The sequence below is a fragment of the Crinia signifera genome, chromosome 4 (assembly GCF_055691185.1).
Source record: "Crinia signifera chromosome 4, ASM5569118v1, whole genome shotgun sequence".
In the NCBI taxonomy this organism is placed as follows: Eukaryota; Metazoa; Chordata; class Amphibia; order Anura; family Myobatrachidae; genus Crinia; species Crinia signifera.
In genome coordinates this window covers 211,266,448-211,281,329 of record NC_139220.1, presented here as the reverse complement: position 1 = coordinate 211,281,329, position 14,882 = coordinate 211,266,448, and the positions used below count along the sequence as shown (strand labels likewise).

Sequence of the window (14,882 nt, the reverse complement as noted above, 5' to 3'; positions counted from 1 at the left end):
GGGCTAGTGCCCTGGGCAGGTCTGTTAACGCTTTAGTGCAATTGCTGGACAGACAGGGTGATGCCTTGGTAGAATCTCAGAGACCTATGTCATCATCTCAGCAGTCCTCTGGCTCCTTGCCTCTTACCCAGGCAGATCCTGCTCTCATACAGGTGATGCAGGATACTGCAAAGGGGATCAACAGGTTTAGTGATTTGCTAGACAAAATTGATGTTGATGCTGTAGGGACCCCTAAAAGGTCTTACTCTGTGCCTTTATTGGTAGATGAAGAGGAGGGAGCATATGCAGACATTCCCTGGGAGCAGGGTGATGATTCTGAAGATTCCTCAGCCGCAGGGGTGGAGGATTTGATTACAGCTGTTAAACAGGCTTTAAAACTTTCAGTGGAGGATAAAACTCCTGCTAAAGGTGTATTTAAACGGCAGCGTAAGGAAGCTGTTACATTTCCTTCAGATGAAGGTTTACAAGAATTGTTGGAAGGAGCTTGGAAAACTCCTGATAAAAGGCTGCAGATGCCAAAGAGATTCCTAAGTTTGTACCCCATGCCGGAGTCTCATGCGGAGCTCTGGGAAAAAGTGCCAGTAGTTGATGCTTCTGTGGCACGTCTGTCAAAAGCTACTGTATTACCAGTGCAAGGGGGCGCAGCTTTTAAGGATCCTGTGGACAAAAAGCTGGAGGGTAATCTCAAAGCTATATTTGAAGGGGTGGGATTCACCCTACGTCCCCTTATTGCTTCAGCCTGGGTCTCTAAGGCCATGATTGAGTGGGCCAATGATTTATGCACCATATTACATGCTGATCCTTGTGTGTTGTTGCTGGCAGGAAGCTTAAGGCAGCTGCAGAATATGTGTTGGAAGCTGAAGAGGAAGCTCTCAAAATGTCGACCAGAGTTTCCACAGTGTCTATCAATGCCAGGAGAGTACTCTGGCTTAAGGCCTGGGAGGCAGATAATGAGTCTAAGAAGGCCTTAGAAACATTAGCTTTCAAAGGAAAGTTATTATTTGGATCTGAATTAGAAGAGATTATTAAGCAGGCCACGGGGGGCAAGAGTACCTTCCTGCCTGCCCCCGCAGCCAAGCAGACATCCAGATTTTCTGCTTTTAGGCCGTCCTTTCGGCCCTCCCCTAGAGGGGGTGCGTCCTTTCGAGGACAGTCATTTAGGGGAAAGTTTCAGTCCTCCAGGGGCAAGGCCCCAAAGTCAAAATTTGGTTCTTTTCACAAGAAACCTGTCACCAAAGGAGAGGACAAACCCTCCGCATGAGTGTCAGGGGATTTGCCCGGCAGTGGTAAAGGTGGGGGGTCGTCTATCACAGTTCAAGGACGCCTGGTCTTCACTAGACCAGGATTCTTGGGTGTTAGACATTATAGCCCAGGGATACAGAATTCCTTTCAAGGGTCTTCCTCCGAGAAGATTCATTCCCACAGCTTTACCAAAGGAAGCTCGGCTCCGTACAGCTCTCTTAAGAGCAGCGCAATCTCTGTTAGAGAAGGGAGTGGTAATCCCGGTCCCCAGGGCAGAGTGGAAGAAAGGCTTTTATTCCACTCTGTTTCTGGTACCCAAACCAGACGGGTCTTTCAGACCAATACTGAATTTAAAGTCACTGAATGTCCATTTGTGGGTAGACCATTTCAAAATGGAGTCTCTACGGTCGGTGCTGCCTGGACCAGGGAGAATTTTTGGCGTCCATGGATGTACAGGACGCGTATCTTCATGTCCCCATTCACCCAGAACATCAGGCCCTGTTGAGGTTTGCCATAGGAGACCTGCCCTTACAGTTCCAGGCATTACCCTTTGGTCTGGCAACAGCACCAAGGGTTTTCACCAAAATAATGTCTGTAATGGCGGCTGTGCTCCGGCTGAGGGGGATCACAGTGATACCTTATTTGGACGACCTGCTATTCAAAGCAGAGTAAGCAGACAGGTTGCAGAGTCACTTGGCAGAAGCCATCAATTTTTTGCAGGCTCACGGCTGGCTTTTAAACTTACAAAAGTCTCAGTTGGTGCCGTCACAGAGACTCCAATTCTTGGGGGTCATTCTGGATACTCATCTACATCGGGTATTTTTACCGGAGGCAAAAGCCCGGGATCTGGTTGCCTTAGTCCAGGAGATTCTCAGCTCTCGGAGCACATCAGTGTGGAGGTGCCTCAAGCTGCTGGGGAAGATGGTGGCGTCTTTCGAGACGCTGCAGTTTGCCAGGTTCCACTCTCGGGTGTTCCAGTGGAACATTTTGCCGGTTTGGTCAGGAAACACACAGACCATGAAGTCAGAACGGATAGTGCTGTCTTCGGAAACTCGAGCCTCACTAAAATGGTGGACAGACGTGGATTCACTTCAATGGGGTCGGTCACTGCAGTCCTGGAGCTGGCTGGTAGTCACTACCGACGCCAGTCTCAGGGGCTGGGGGGCAGTAGTCTTGGACTTGCGTCTGCAGGGCTTGTGGACTCCAGAGGAATCTGCCTTACCGATCAACATCTTGGAGCTGAGAGCTGTGTGAAAAGTGATTTCTCTGGCGGGAGACAGGTTACAGAGACTCCCTTTAAGGATTCAGACCGACAACGCCACAGCTGTGGCGTATCTGAATCACCAGGGAGGCACACGCAGCAAACTGGCCATGTGGGAGGTGTCCAGAATCCTCTTGTGGGCGGAACAGAATGTTCCAGCTCTATCAGCTATATTCATACCAGGAGTGGAGAATATAGAGGCCGACTTCCTGAGCAGGGAGGAGCTGAAGGAAGGGGAATGGGGCCTGAACCCTCAGATATTTCATCAAATTACCTTGAAGTGGGGAACCCCGGACGTGGACCTGATGGCATCCAGGTTCAACCATCAGGTGCCCAGGTTTTATGCCAGGACAAGGGACCCACTGGCAGAAGCAGTGGATGCCATGACTATCCCCTGGGAGGGGAATCTTCTTTATGTTTTTCCGCCAGTTCCAATGCTGGCGAGAGTGTTGAAGAGGATACAGGCCCAAGAAATCCCAGTGATTTTAGTGGCCCCGGATTGGCCAAGGAGGTCCTGGTACTCGAGGCTTCAGAGATTGTCTGTGGACTCGTGGCGTCTACCTCTGAGGTCAGATCTTCTAAGACAAGGGCCGTTCAATCATCTGGATTCAGCTCGATTAATTTTGACGGCCTGGCTGTTGAAACCGCCATTTTAAAGAATAAAGGATTCTCAGAGGCAGTGGTTAACACCATGATAAAGGCCAGAAAGTCAGTGTCTTCGGCAAATTATTATAGGGTCTGGAAGACCTATATTCGTTGGTGCGAGAGACGGAAGTCTCATACATCACGCTTTAAAGTGACAAAAAATAGGAATTTGGTACTCACCGTTAATTCCCTTTCTCCGAATCCGTAGGGGACACTGAAGTCTACGCTGGGGAATAGAGTGGTGTATCGGAGGAGTCGGCACTTTAAGAAACTTGAACTGTGGTATGGCTCCTCCCCCTCTATTCCCCCCTCAGACCTCAGTCTTAGTTGACCGTGCCCGAGAGGAGAAAAGAGACCAGGGAATCCCAATAGAGAGAGAGAAAGAAATTAACAAACCAAAACGAACAACCATACTACTCAGTAGGCTATCAACAACACCCAGACGCATGCACAACCAAACATAACTGCATGCGCTCAAAATAAATCCCCCCCTTTAAGGCCTGAACAGTGCCGGGAGGGTGTTCAGTGTCCCCTACGGATTCGGAGAAAGGGAATTAACGGTGAGTACCAAATTCCTATTTTCTCCTTCATCCTTGGGGACACTGAAGTCTACGCTGGGGACGTCCCAAAGCCATCCCCACGGGAGGGAAGGCACTGGGCATCCTGAAGCACCGCACGGCCGAAACTGGAGGCAGAGGCCGCAAAGGTGTCAAACCTATAAAACTTAACGAAAGTATTAGGGCCCGACCAAGTGGCCGCCCTACATAACTGTGTCAGGGAAACTCCCCTGGCAGCGGCCCAGGACGGCCCCACCGAACGGGTGGAATGGGCCGAGATCCTGACTGGCGGTGACTGTGAAGCATGAAGGTAAGCCTGCTTAATGGTGAGACAGATCCACCTGGCCAGAGTCTGTTTAGACGCTGGCCAACCTCGCTTTGCCGAAGAATAAAGGACAAAAAGTGAATCCGACCTTCTGAGATCCTTGGTCCTATTCACATACACCTGCAAGGCTCGGACCACGTTCAGCGAGGCGGAATCTCCCGTAAGAGCTGGAACCACGATTGGCTGATTTAGGTGATAAGATGAAACCACCTTAGGCAAATAATCCAACCTGGTCCGAAGCTCAGCCCTGTCCGGATGAAACACCAGGTAGGGTGACCGACATGAAAGAGCGCTAAGATCGGACACCCGGCGTGCCGATGCTAACGCGAGCAGTAACACCGTTTTCCAAGTTAACAACCGCAAATCAATAGAGTCTAAGGGTTCAAAAACACTTGACTTAAGATAATCCAAAACTAAAGAAAGATCCCAGGGTTCCTCCGGAGCCCGCACTGGGGGCTGAAGGCGGAGAACCCCGCTCAGAAACGTCTGCACCTCAGGAATGACGGCAAGACGCCTATGAAAGAAAACTGACAATGCAGACACTTGTACCTTAAGGGACCCTAGGCGCAAACCCGCCTTAAATCCGGCTTGCAGAAACTGCAACAACCTAGACAAAGAAAATACAGCCGTGGGCAAGTTACGGCACTCGCACCACGCTACATAGGCCCTCCAAATACTATAATAATGCCGTGAAGTAACCTCCTTCCTGGCTCTTATCATAGTGGGAATCACTGACTTAGGAATTCCTCGTCTGCTCAATAGTGCGGCCTCAACAGCCATGCCGTCAAACGAAGTTGCCGTAAGCCTTGGTAAGCGAACGGCCCCTGCTGTAGAAGATCGTCCCTTAGAGGTAGTTGCCAAGGATGATCCATCAGGAGCCCCTGAAGGTCGGCATACCAAGGACGACGAGGCCAATTCGGTGCCACCAGGATGACTGTGGACCTCTCCCGCTTGATTCTTCTGAGTACCAGCTGAATCAAGGGCAACGGAGGGAACAGATAAATGAGGGAGTAGTTCCAACTCGCGGTCAGCGCGTCCGTCGCTACCGCCTCTGGATCCCGAGACCTGGAACAATACAGCCGCACCTTCCGATTGTTCCTGGAGGCCATCATGTCCACCTGAGGCATCCCCCATCGGTGGGCGATCTGGGCAAATACCTCCGGATGTAAGGCCCACTCCCCAGGGTGAACATCCTGGCGACTCAGATAGTCCGCCTCCCAGTTGTCCACCCCGGGAATGAAGACCGCCGACAAGGCCAGAGCATGCCGCTCTGCCCATTGCAGAATTGGACGTACCTCCTGCATGGCTCCGCGACTGCGCGTTCCGCCCTGCCGGTTCACATAAGCCACGGCCGTGGCATTGTCCGACTGAATGCGAATCGCCTTCCCCCGGAGGATCCCGTCCGCATAGGACAAGGCCTGACGAATCGCGCGAAGCTCCAAGATGTTTATAGGCAGCTTCGCCTCCTGAGACGACCAACGACCCTGGAAGTGCTGCCCCAACACAACAGCTCCCCAGCCCCGGAGGCTGGCATCGGTCGTGACTATCGTCCAATCCCAGATTCCGAAACGTCGGCCCTCCAACAAATTGGCCGACAGTAGCCACCACTGGAGAGAGAGACGGCTGCAGGGCGATAACACCACCATCTTGTACATGTGCAAGTGGGAGCCCGACCACTTCCTGAGTAGGTCTAATTGAAAGGTCCTTGAATGGAAACGCCCGAACTGCAGAGCCTCGAACGAGGCTACCATCTTGCCCAGCAATCGGATACATAAGTGCACCGACACTCTCCGAGGTCGAAGCACCTGCCGAACCAACTCCTGCAGGGACAACATCTTTTCCCGAGGCAGAAAAACTTTTTGAACCTCCGTGTCCAAAATCAACCCCAGGAATACAATCCTTCTTGAAGGATTCAGCTGAGATTTCTGGTAGTTGAGAATCCAGCCATGGGTCAATAACGTCTGGCAGGTTACCTGAATCGCCTGCGTCAACTGATCCCTGGATTCGGCCTTGATGAGTAAATCGTCCAAATACGGAACGATCTTTACTCCCAGAGAATGAAGCACCTCTACCATCACTGCCATTACCTTGGTAAACAGACGTGGCGCCGATGAAAGGCCAAATGGTAGAGCCCGAAACTGAAAATGAAGATCCCTTATCGCGAAGCGAAGAAACTTCTGATGCGGAACGTAAATGGGAATATGCAAATAAGCATCTTTGACATCCAAAGATGCTAAAAATTCCCCCGGCTCCAGCCCTGCAACCACAGAACGAAGAGACTCCATTTTGAATCTGTGGTACGTGATATATACGTTTAAAGCTTTTAAATTCAATATTGGTCGAACCGAACCGTCCGGTTTCGGAACCAGGAACAGGGGAGAATAAAAGCCCTCTGTGCGTTGTTCGGCAGGAACCGGCATTATAACTCCTGCGGTCAACAGTTTCTGTACTGCTTGAAGAAGCAACTGACGGTTCAACTCCACGTGAGGCAAACCTATTGTAAAAAACTGGTGAGGGGGAGTACCGGAAAACTCCAGTCTGTACCCCTGCGCAATGACGGACAGAACCCACTTGTCCTTGCAAGACCCCTCCCAGGCCTGCCGGAAGTCCAACAGGCGAGCCCCTACTCTGGGATCCCCCAGGTAGGAGGGCCGGGCGTCATGCTGCGGGCTTTTCGGTTTGCTTGACGTCTGCGCGCCGAGCAGCTGGTCCTGAGGCAGTGGTTGCTCCACCAAACCCTCTGCCTCTGCCACGAGAAGCGGTAAAGGATCCTCTGGACTTACCTCTGAACTTAGGTGCCCCCCGAAAGGAGCGAAAGGCCGGCCCTTGATAAGGCTTTTTGGGGGGCGGAGTCGCGGAAGGCAGGAAAGTTGATTTGCCTCCTGTGGCCAGAGAAATCAACTTGTCTAACTCCGGCCCAAACAAGACCTCTCCCGTAAACGGAAGAGCCTCTACCGCCCTTTTAATGTCCGCCTCCGCTTGCCAGGACTTAAGCCACAAAGACCTCCTGGCCGTAATGGACTGAGCCGAGATTCTTGCCACCAGAGCCGCAGAATCCCTTGCAGCCTCTCCAATATACATTGCAGATTCCCGCATCTGTTCTGCTAACTGAATGAACTCCTCAGAAGAACCCTGATCATTCAGACCCTTTGACAAATCCTCCGCCCATCTCTCCATGGCCCTACTGACCCAGGAGATCACGAGAATGGGCCGAAGTGACACACCTGCGGTTGAAAAAATCTGCTTAAGCCCCGCCTCCAGACGCCTATCTGGCGCCTCCTTGAGGGCCACTGCCCCAGGAATGGGAAGTGCCGCTTTTTTGGAAAGCTTTGACACTGACGCGTCTGCCAACGGCGGAGTCTCCCATTTTGCCCTAGCCTCCGGAGCAAATGGGTAAGAGGCCTTAAACCGCCTAGATAACTGAAACTTTTTTTCTGGAGACCTCCAAATATCCAGAAGAGGTTTCTCCAATTCCATAGACTCTGGGAAGGTGACCACTGCCTTAGCAGACCTCCCAAAAATAGAAACCTGCGTCGGCGGCTCCTGCTCGCTAACATTGAGAGTAGATTTAATAGCCTGAATGAGAGCCTCTATACCCTGGGCCTCTTCCTGAGGAACGTCCTCTACAGGATCAATAGGATCCTCCTGAAACATATCCCCTTCCAAGGGGTCCCCCGGTTCATCCTCTGAAGTATCCCCCTGTAACAATAAAGGAACACCTCTTTTCCTCGGGGGAGGTGGAACACTTGCGGACCCCGAAGGCACCGCAGCTGCTTGGGCCAACGCCTTCACTGATGTAATCAGTTCTCTGGCCCAGGTAGGCTCCGCAGCAGACAAAGAAGCCAATTGCACCTGCAATGACTCCCTGTCCCTGCGAGACGCAGCCATCTCTGATGCCAGAGTGGCTAACACACTGGTAACTCCCTCAGTGTTCAGAATAGGGACCTGACTTTGCCCAGCATCCCCTTTGAAGCAATCCTTACACAAGGATACACCCTTCACATGCTGCGTAAACTGTTGCTCACACTTAGTGCATACAAACAGCTTTGGAGAAGCTTTTGACTGAGACTTGGCTGTCATGCTGCACACACACACACCCCTTACACACACACAGGTGAAAGGAGGTGAAATAAGCCAGACAAAGAGAGCCCCCAACAAGGACCCCACACCAAGAGCAAAAGCACCACACTAATAGGGGGAGAGGAGCGCACCTTCCCCGAATTAGGCCCACCTGATAATCTCTCCAGCGGGGAAGTCTCACAAGAGAAAATCCCCTCCACTCACCAGCGCAGCATTCAATAATATCCAGGCTGAAGAGGGAGAGAAAGCGTCCTGCTGTCCTGTTCCAGTGAACTGTAGAGGCACAGCCGACAAGGGAGCAGCGTGGCAGGCACCGGTCTGGCGCAGAGGACTGCAGCTAGGACGCGACCACTCACTGGTCCGCCCCTTCCTCTCATCAGAGCGCGCGCTGTATACAGCGGCGCTGATTGGCTGTCTGCTCCCTGCTGGACCAGCGAATTAACCCTGGTCCAGCCGTCACCCAGCGCTATGCGCTCGCACGCCCTGCTCTCTCCGGCGGGCGACTAGGTCGCGGCCCGTAACACAAGCCGCAGGCAGCTGTGGCGGGACCCAGACGCTGATGCGTCTGTGACCGGAGTCAGCCGCGTGCGCCGCAAGCGGTGCCGCTCTGACTCCCCGGAGAGCTGTCCCACGTTGCAGGCAGCCAGCACGCGCTGGCTGTCTGTGTCAAAAAAGTTCAAAAAACAAGTAAAACAAAAAGGCCCCAAACGGAGCCCTTGCCCAGGGATCCGACTCCTCCGGGCACTAAACTAAGACTGAGGTCTGAGGGGGGAATAGAGGGGGAGGAGCCATACCACAGTTCAAGTTTCTTAAAGTGCCGACTCCTCCGATACACCACTCTATTCCCCAGCGTAGACTTCAGTGTCCCCAAGGATGAAGGAGAAATGTTGGAATTTTTGCAGGATGGTTTTTCCTCTGGATTAAGCCTTCAGTCTCTAAAGGTGCAGATCTCGGCCTTGTCCATTTACTTCCAGAAAAGGATTGCATTATTGCCGGAAGTACAGACCTTCCTACAGGGGGTGTCTCGGTTTGAAACCTCCCTACAAGCAACCAGTAGCACCATGGGACTTATCGCTGGTTTTGGAATGCCTTCAGAAGGCACCTTTTGAACCATTAAGGTCGGCTGATCTTAAGTTCCTTACATGGAAACTGGTATTTTTGTTGGCAATGGCGTCAGCAAAAAGGGTGTCAGAATTGGGAGCATTGTCATGCAAGTCCCCTTTCCTGATATTTCACGATGATAGGGCAGTCCTTCGGACGGTACCCCAGTTTTTACCAAAAGTAGTCTCTGCTTTTCATCTAAATCAGGAGATAGTTCTGCCTGTGTTCCAACCCCCAGAGGGTTCAAGAAAAAGGGACAAATTGAGGAATTTGGATGTTGTGCGTGCCTTGCGCGTTTATGTGGACAGAGTTAAGAGTGTCAGAAAGACTGATACCTTGTTAGTGTTGTATGACATACACAAAATTGGTTGGCCTGCTTCTAAGTAGACCATTGCTAGGTGGTTGCGCTCTGTTATAGTGTTTGCATATACTGAAGTTGGTAGGCCTGTACCGGCCAGAATTAATACGCATACCACCAGGTCAGTCGCCACCTCTTGGGCGGTTCGACATGGGGCAACAGCTGAGCAGGTTTGCAGGGCTGCCACTTGGTCATCTGTTCATACATTTGCCAAATTCTATAGGTTCCATGAGTTTGCGTCGGAGGACACATCATTCGGGCGTGCAGTAATGAGAGCTGCAGACCTGAGCGTACCCACCCAAAGGACCGGCTCTGGAACGTCCCAGTGTTGAGCTGTGTCACCAGGACCATTGAAAGAGAAAAAGGGATTTTTGTAAGAACTTACCGTTCGAATCCCTTTCTCTGATATGGTCCTGGTGACACAGCGATCCCTCCCTTACGCTCAGTAAGTATGCCAGGTTCATGATGTTTCATGTTATTTGGTTAAAAGTTATTGTTGAAAAATGTGCATATAATATGTGCAGGCATTTGTACTGAGTTAATGTATTCCAGTGGCTTTGAAAGATTGAACTGAAGAGTCCGGGATGCAGTAGGGGAGGAGCCTACCCTCTAAAAGCTTTAGGATAGGTGCCTGGCTCCTTCGGACCCTCCTACATCCCAGTGTTGAGCTGTGTCACCAGGACCATATCAGAGAAAGGGATTCGAACGGTAAGTTCTTACAAAAATCCCTTTTTAAAATGTGTCAGTGATTAATGAGTGCAGCTGTGCAGCAGCTAGGTTGTCTGGAAAATGTGAACTGTTGGTAGCTCTCGAGGGCTAGGGTTGGCTACCACTGCACTAGAAATTACAAAATAAATAATAATAAAAAAAAAAGCAAGCAATGGCCCCACATAAAGATATATAAGAAATCATTATTTGCTCATGATTAGCCCTCTCCCCACTATGTAAATCTTCAGGAGTTCCCTGCCCAGAATCCCAGTCACTCAGAAAATTGTCAAACTCCACCTCAGTGCCTGTGATCGCATATTTCATATAATTCTGCTTTTTGTACCCAAAACCTAGAACAATGATTATAGTGTGGCACTAAAAGGGGTTGGCTTCTTAAGCCATCCCTATACATTAATAGAGAAATTGTGGCTGGTGATACAGAATTGCAGCGCCATCCTGATAGTATCTCTACATATATTGTTTACCTGTAGAGAAGCACACTTAGGGCCTTATTCTACAGTAGTTAACTCTTAGAGGCAAATTCCTTCTCAGATGGACAAAACCATGGGCACTGCAGGTGGGGCAGATGTTACTTGTGCAGAGAGAATTAGATTTGGGTGGGGTTTTTCTTCAAAGTGAGATCTATATTGCAGTGTAGAAATAAAGCAGTCAGTTATACCCCTTTTACACCGCCGAAAAATCGGGTCAGCAGCGGGTCAGACCCGGATCATTGGCGGTGTAAATGGGGTATATCCGTGTCCATTTACATGGGTCCTCTACCCAGGTCCTGACCTGGGTAGAACCCGGATAGGACCCGTGTAAAGGCCGGTGTAAATGGTCCTGCTGCGGGTGCAGGCACCCGCAGCAGGTCCACAGCGTGCAGCACTGGGGAAGCTGTCCCCAGGTGCTGGGAGAAGGGGGGTGTCTGCGGCTGCTGAGGGGAGGTGGGGGTACCTGTCAGCCTGAGGTCGGAGCCGGAGGAGATGATGTGCGCCGCCGCCGCTGCTGCTGGTGAATCAGGCCCAATAGCATACAACTGCAGGCTGCGGGGGATGATGGTCGGAGCCTGAGGTCGGAGCCGGAGGGGATGATGTGCGCCGCTGCTGCTGTACCTCCCCCCGCAGCCTCGAAGTTCCTGCGGCGAATGGACAGTCGGCATCGGGGGTCCCTCCGGTGCATGGGAACTAGTACTAGTTCCCATGTGCCGGAGGGACCCCCGCCACTGACTGTCCATTCGCCGCAGGAACTTCGCGGCTGCGGGGGGAGGTACAGCAGCAGAGGCGCACATCATCCCCTCCAGCTTCGACCATCATCCCCCGCAGCCCGCAGTTGTATGCTATTGGGCCTGATTCAGCAGCAGCGGCGGCGGTGCACATCATCCCCTCCGGATCCGACCATCATCGACCGCAGTTGTATGATATTGGGCCTGATTCAGCAGCAGCGGCGGCAGCGCACATCATCCTCTACGGCTCTGACCTCAGGCTGACAGCCAGGTACCCCCACCTCCCCTCAGCAGCTGCAGAAACCCCCCTTCTCCCAGCACCCGGGAGCAGCTTCCCCCCTCTACCCCTTCAGAATTTTTATTTAAGTAGTGTGTGTATATATATATATATATATATATATGAAGACCAGGGTACGGCACTCCAGTTGACCACGGTGAAGTGTGCCGGTGCATTCACAGCAATACAAACTGCCATATACAAACTCGAAGGTGCGGCACTCTTAGCAACTGATGAAGAACATAAAGCAGGAACCGGTGGCTTTACAACGTTTCAAATTTTATTTTATTTGTCGTCAGGATACCTGACGACAAATGAAATAAAATTTGAAACGTTGTAAAGCCACCGGTTCCTGCTTTATGTTCTTCATCAGTTGCTAAGAGTGCCGCACCTTCGAGTTTGTATATATATATATATATATATATATATATATATACACACATATACAGTCCTTTGGCGGCACTCCAAATTGAAAGGCAAATGGTTCCTAAGGTAATAAACTGGTGCCCTCCGATGCAGACAGTGTGTGCTGTCTCAATGTAGAGTCCTGGGGGGTACAGCGGCACTCAGAAATAATCCACACGTAGGCAAAGTTACATATATATATATATATATATATATATATATATATATATATATATATATATATATATATATATATATATATATAAGCATTTTTTATGACATCCACAAGGAAAGGCAGTGCTGACCCAGGTTCAGTATAAATGGTGCAGACCCAGGTGGAAGTTCTGTGTAAATGGGGTATAAAGCAGGGTCAGACCCTGGAAACTCCAGCATTCAAAGACCAGGGTCGGACCAGGGTTTTTGGTGTAAAAGGGGTATTAGTAACCCTGCACTGAAACAAAATAACTCACCCAAATCTAATTCTATCTGCACCTGTTACATCTGGACCACTGCAGTGCACGTGGTTTTGTCCATCTGAGAAGGAATTTGCCTCTAAGAGTGAACTAGAATAAGGCCCTTAGGCCCTTATTCTAGTTGAATCGGACGGATGCGTTTTTCTGACAGGAACCGAGTGCGGTAAGACGCCGACCGAATGGACCGTGAGTGGATGTTTCATGTGAACACCCCCTCCATCTGTGGGAACCTCCCCCATCCTCCGATGGTCGCCGCCTATCGAATGATGGACCGAGTGGTCAGGCAGCACCGAGTGCTCCAGACCACACGGACATTTTTCCGAATGAAAGCAGGGATATGGGCGGCTAGCTGACATCCGGCTATGTCAGCTGTCCGCCCCCCACACGTGCATCACGGCCGCATTACCATACATACACCCAGCGTTTTCATGGGAACGCCCATGAAACGCGGGCCGTACAAATATGTTAATGAGCCTAAACAGCCCTTCATGCCCCTCTCCACCCCCTGATCAGATGGCTCCATATGATCATTTTCTGTAAGGAACTCACGCCGTGTTCGTACGTGTGAGGCGTTCGCACATGCGCAGATACACCTCCGCACATGCGCAAACACCAACCATCGGCCGTCCTTCCGCATTCGGAGCCATCCAACTCAATCAGAATAAGGGCCTTAAAGCTGTAACTCTAAAACCCTGCACAAACTAGGTGGATATTGTAAAGTGCTTTCTGAGCGATATTGTTCACAATATTGTCTAGTGCAGTGGTCGCCAACCTGTCGCTCGCAAGCTACCGGTAACTCGCCTGAGCAAAATGGGTGCTCGATAACTGTTGCCCGCCTTTGCCTCTTATCTGGCGGCCCGTGTGTCCGGCACCTGCTTGTCTGGCCACACGCTAGAGGTTATATTTGGCCTCTAGTGTCTGATACGAAACACAGCGCTGCACTTCCTGGTAATGCTGCAGCGCTGTGCTCCCTGTCAGACGCTGGAAGTGAAATATGACTTCTAGCATCTGTCTCTTCCCAGGCAGAGGGGTGTGGGGGAAGATACAGGCAGTGACCCCTTGGCAACGAGCAAGAACCCCTGGCAACAGACATTAACCCCTCTTGTCAATGAGAATTAACCCCTGGCAATGAATATTAATGCCTTGGCAATGAGCAATAACCCCTGGCAATGAGTTTTGACCCCTGGCAGTAAGCAGATAATTTACAATTTATTAGAAGTCTTACTGTGGGGGACAATGTGGTGTGGCATAATGCATTCCTCCCAACTGTATCAATTTTTGCATGACATCCTATTTTCAGGGGATGGTCCTGCGGGGATTAGACACTGTGTATGCGTCTAATCAGGCAGGCAGGCAGAGGGGCTGGGGGCATGGGCAGCAGTTCACACAGCACTGGCCATGCACTCACAGCGACAAAACGGCACATGCATTTATTCCTTTATCCACTGCCGTAGTTGGGAGGTATGCATTATGTGAGGTGTGTGGCATAATGTGTCAGGGGCATTACAGTGTGCAGCATAGTATCATAGGCATTTTAGTGTGCGACATCACGTGTCAGAGAAATTGCGGTGTGTGGTATAATGTGTCAGGCATTACAGTGTGCAGCATATTGCGCAGGGGCATTACGGTGTGCGGCATAGTATCAGGGGCATTTGACAAATTTTAGTAGCGCTCTGGGAGGTTTTTTTTTGTCGCAAGTAGCTCTTTCTCAATTAAGGTTGGAGACTGGTCTAGTGCGTACACTCATCCTCGTTAACAACGCCCATGCTGCAGTCGCCGTTTGGTGTGTATGGGGCTTAAGGAATGGATTGAGTCTTCCAGCATAGAGAGACAGTTCTCTAACTACACAAGTAGTATTTGCTTTACGTATGGGGGAATGACTGATGAAGAAGGGGCTGTTGAGAGCGGTCCCTTTTATGATATTACTCCAATTAAAATCTACTCTCATGCCAACAAACCAACAATCACTCTCATTATGGGAAACTGATTAAAAGGTCTACAGTGAATAGGTAGACAGTCAATAGGTTGACATGAAAAGTTCAACATGGCCAAGAGGTCGACATGAGTTTTTCACAATTTTTTTCATTTTTTGGGACTACAATAGGGAATGACAAAATGTGCCAAGTGATGTGATGGTGGTGAGTCACCAAGATCGAGAGTACACGTTCACTAATTGTGGGTCCACTTTGACACACAAAAAAACTATAAAAATACCAAAAAAAATAGAA

At 50.6% G+C, this 14,882-nt stretch overlaps 1 protein-coding gene across 2 annotated transcripts in view; it reads right to left on the bottom strand.

Moving 5' to 3' along the window:
• The window catches only part of PPCDC (phosphopantothenoylcysteine decarboxylase), a 50,518-nt gene that overhangs the window by 34,882 nt on the left and 754 nt on the right, over positions 1-14,882 (bottom strand). The gene's annotated exons all lie outside the window — the stretch shown is intronic.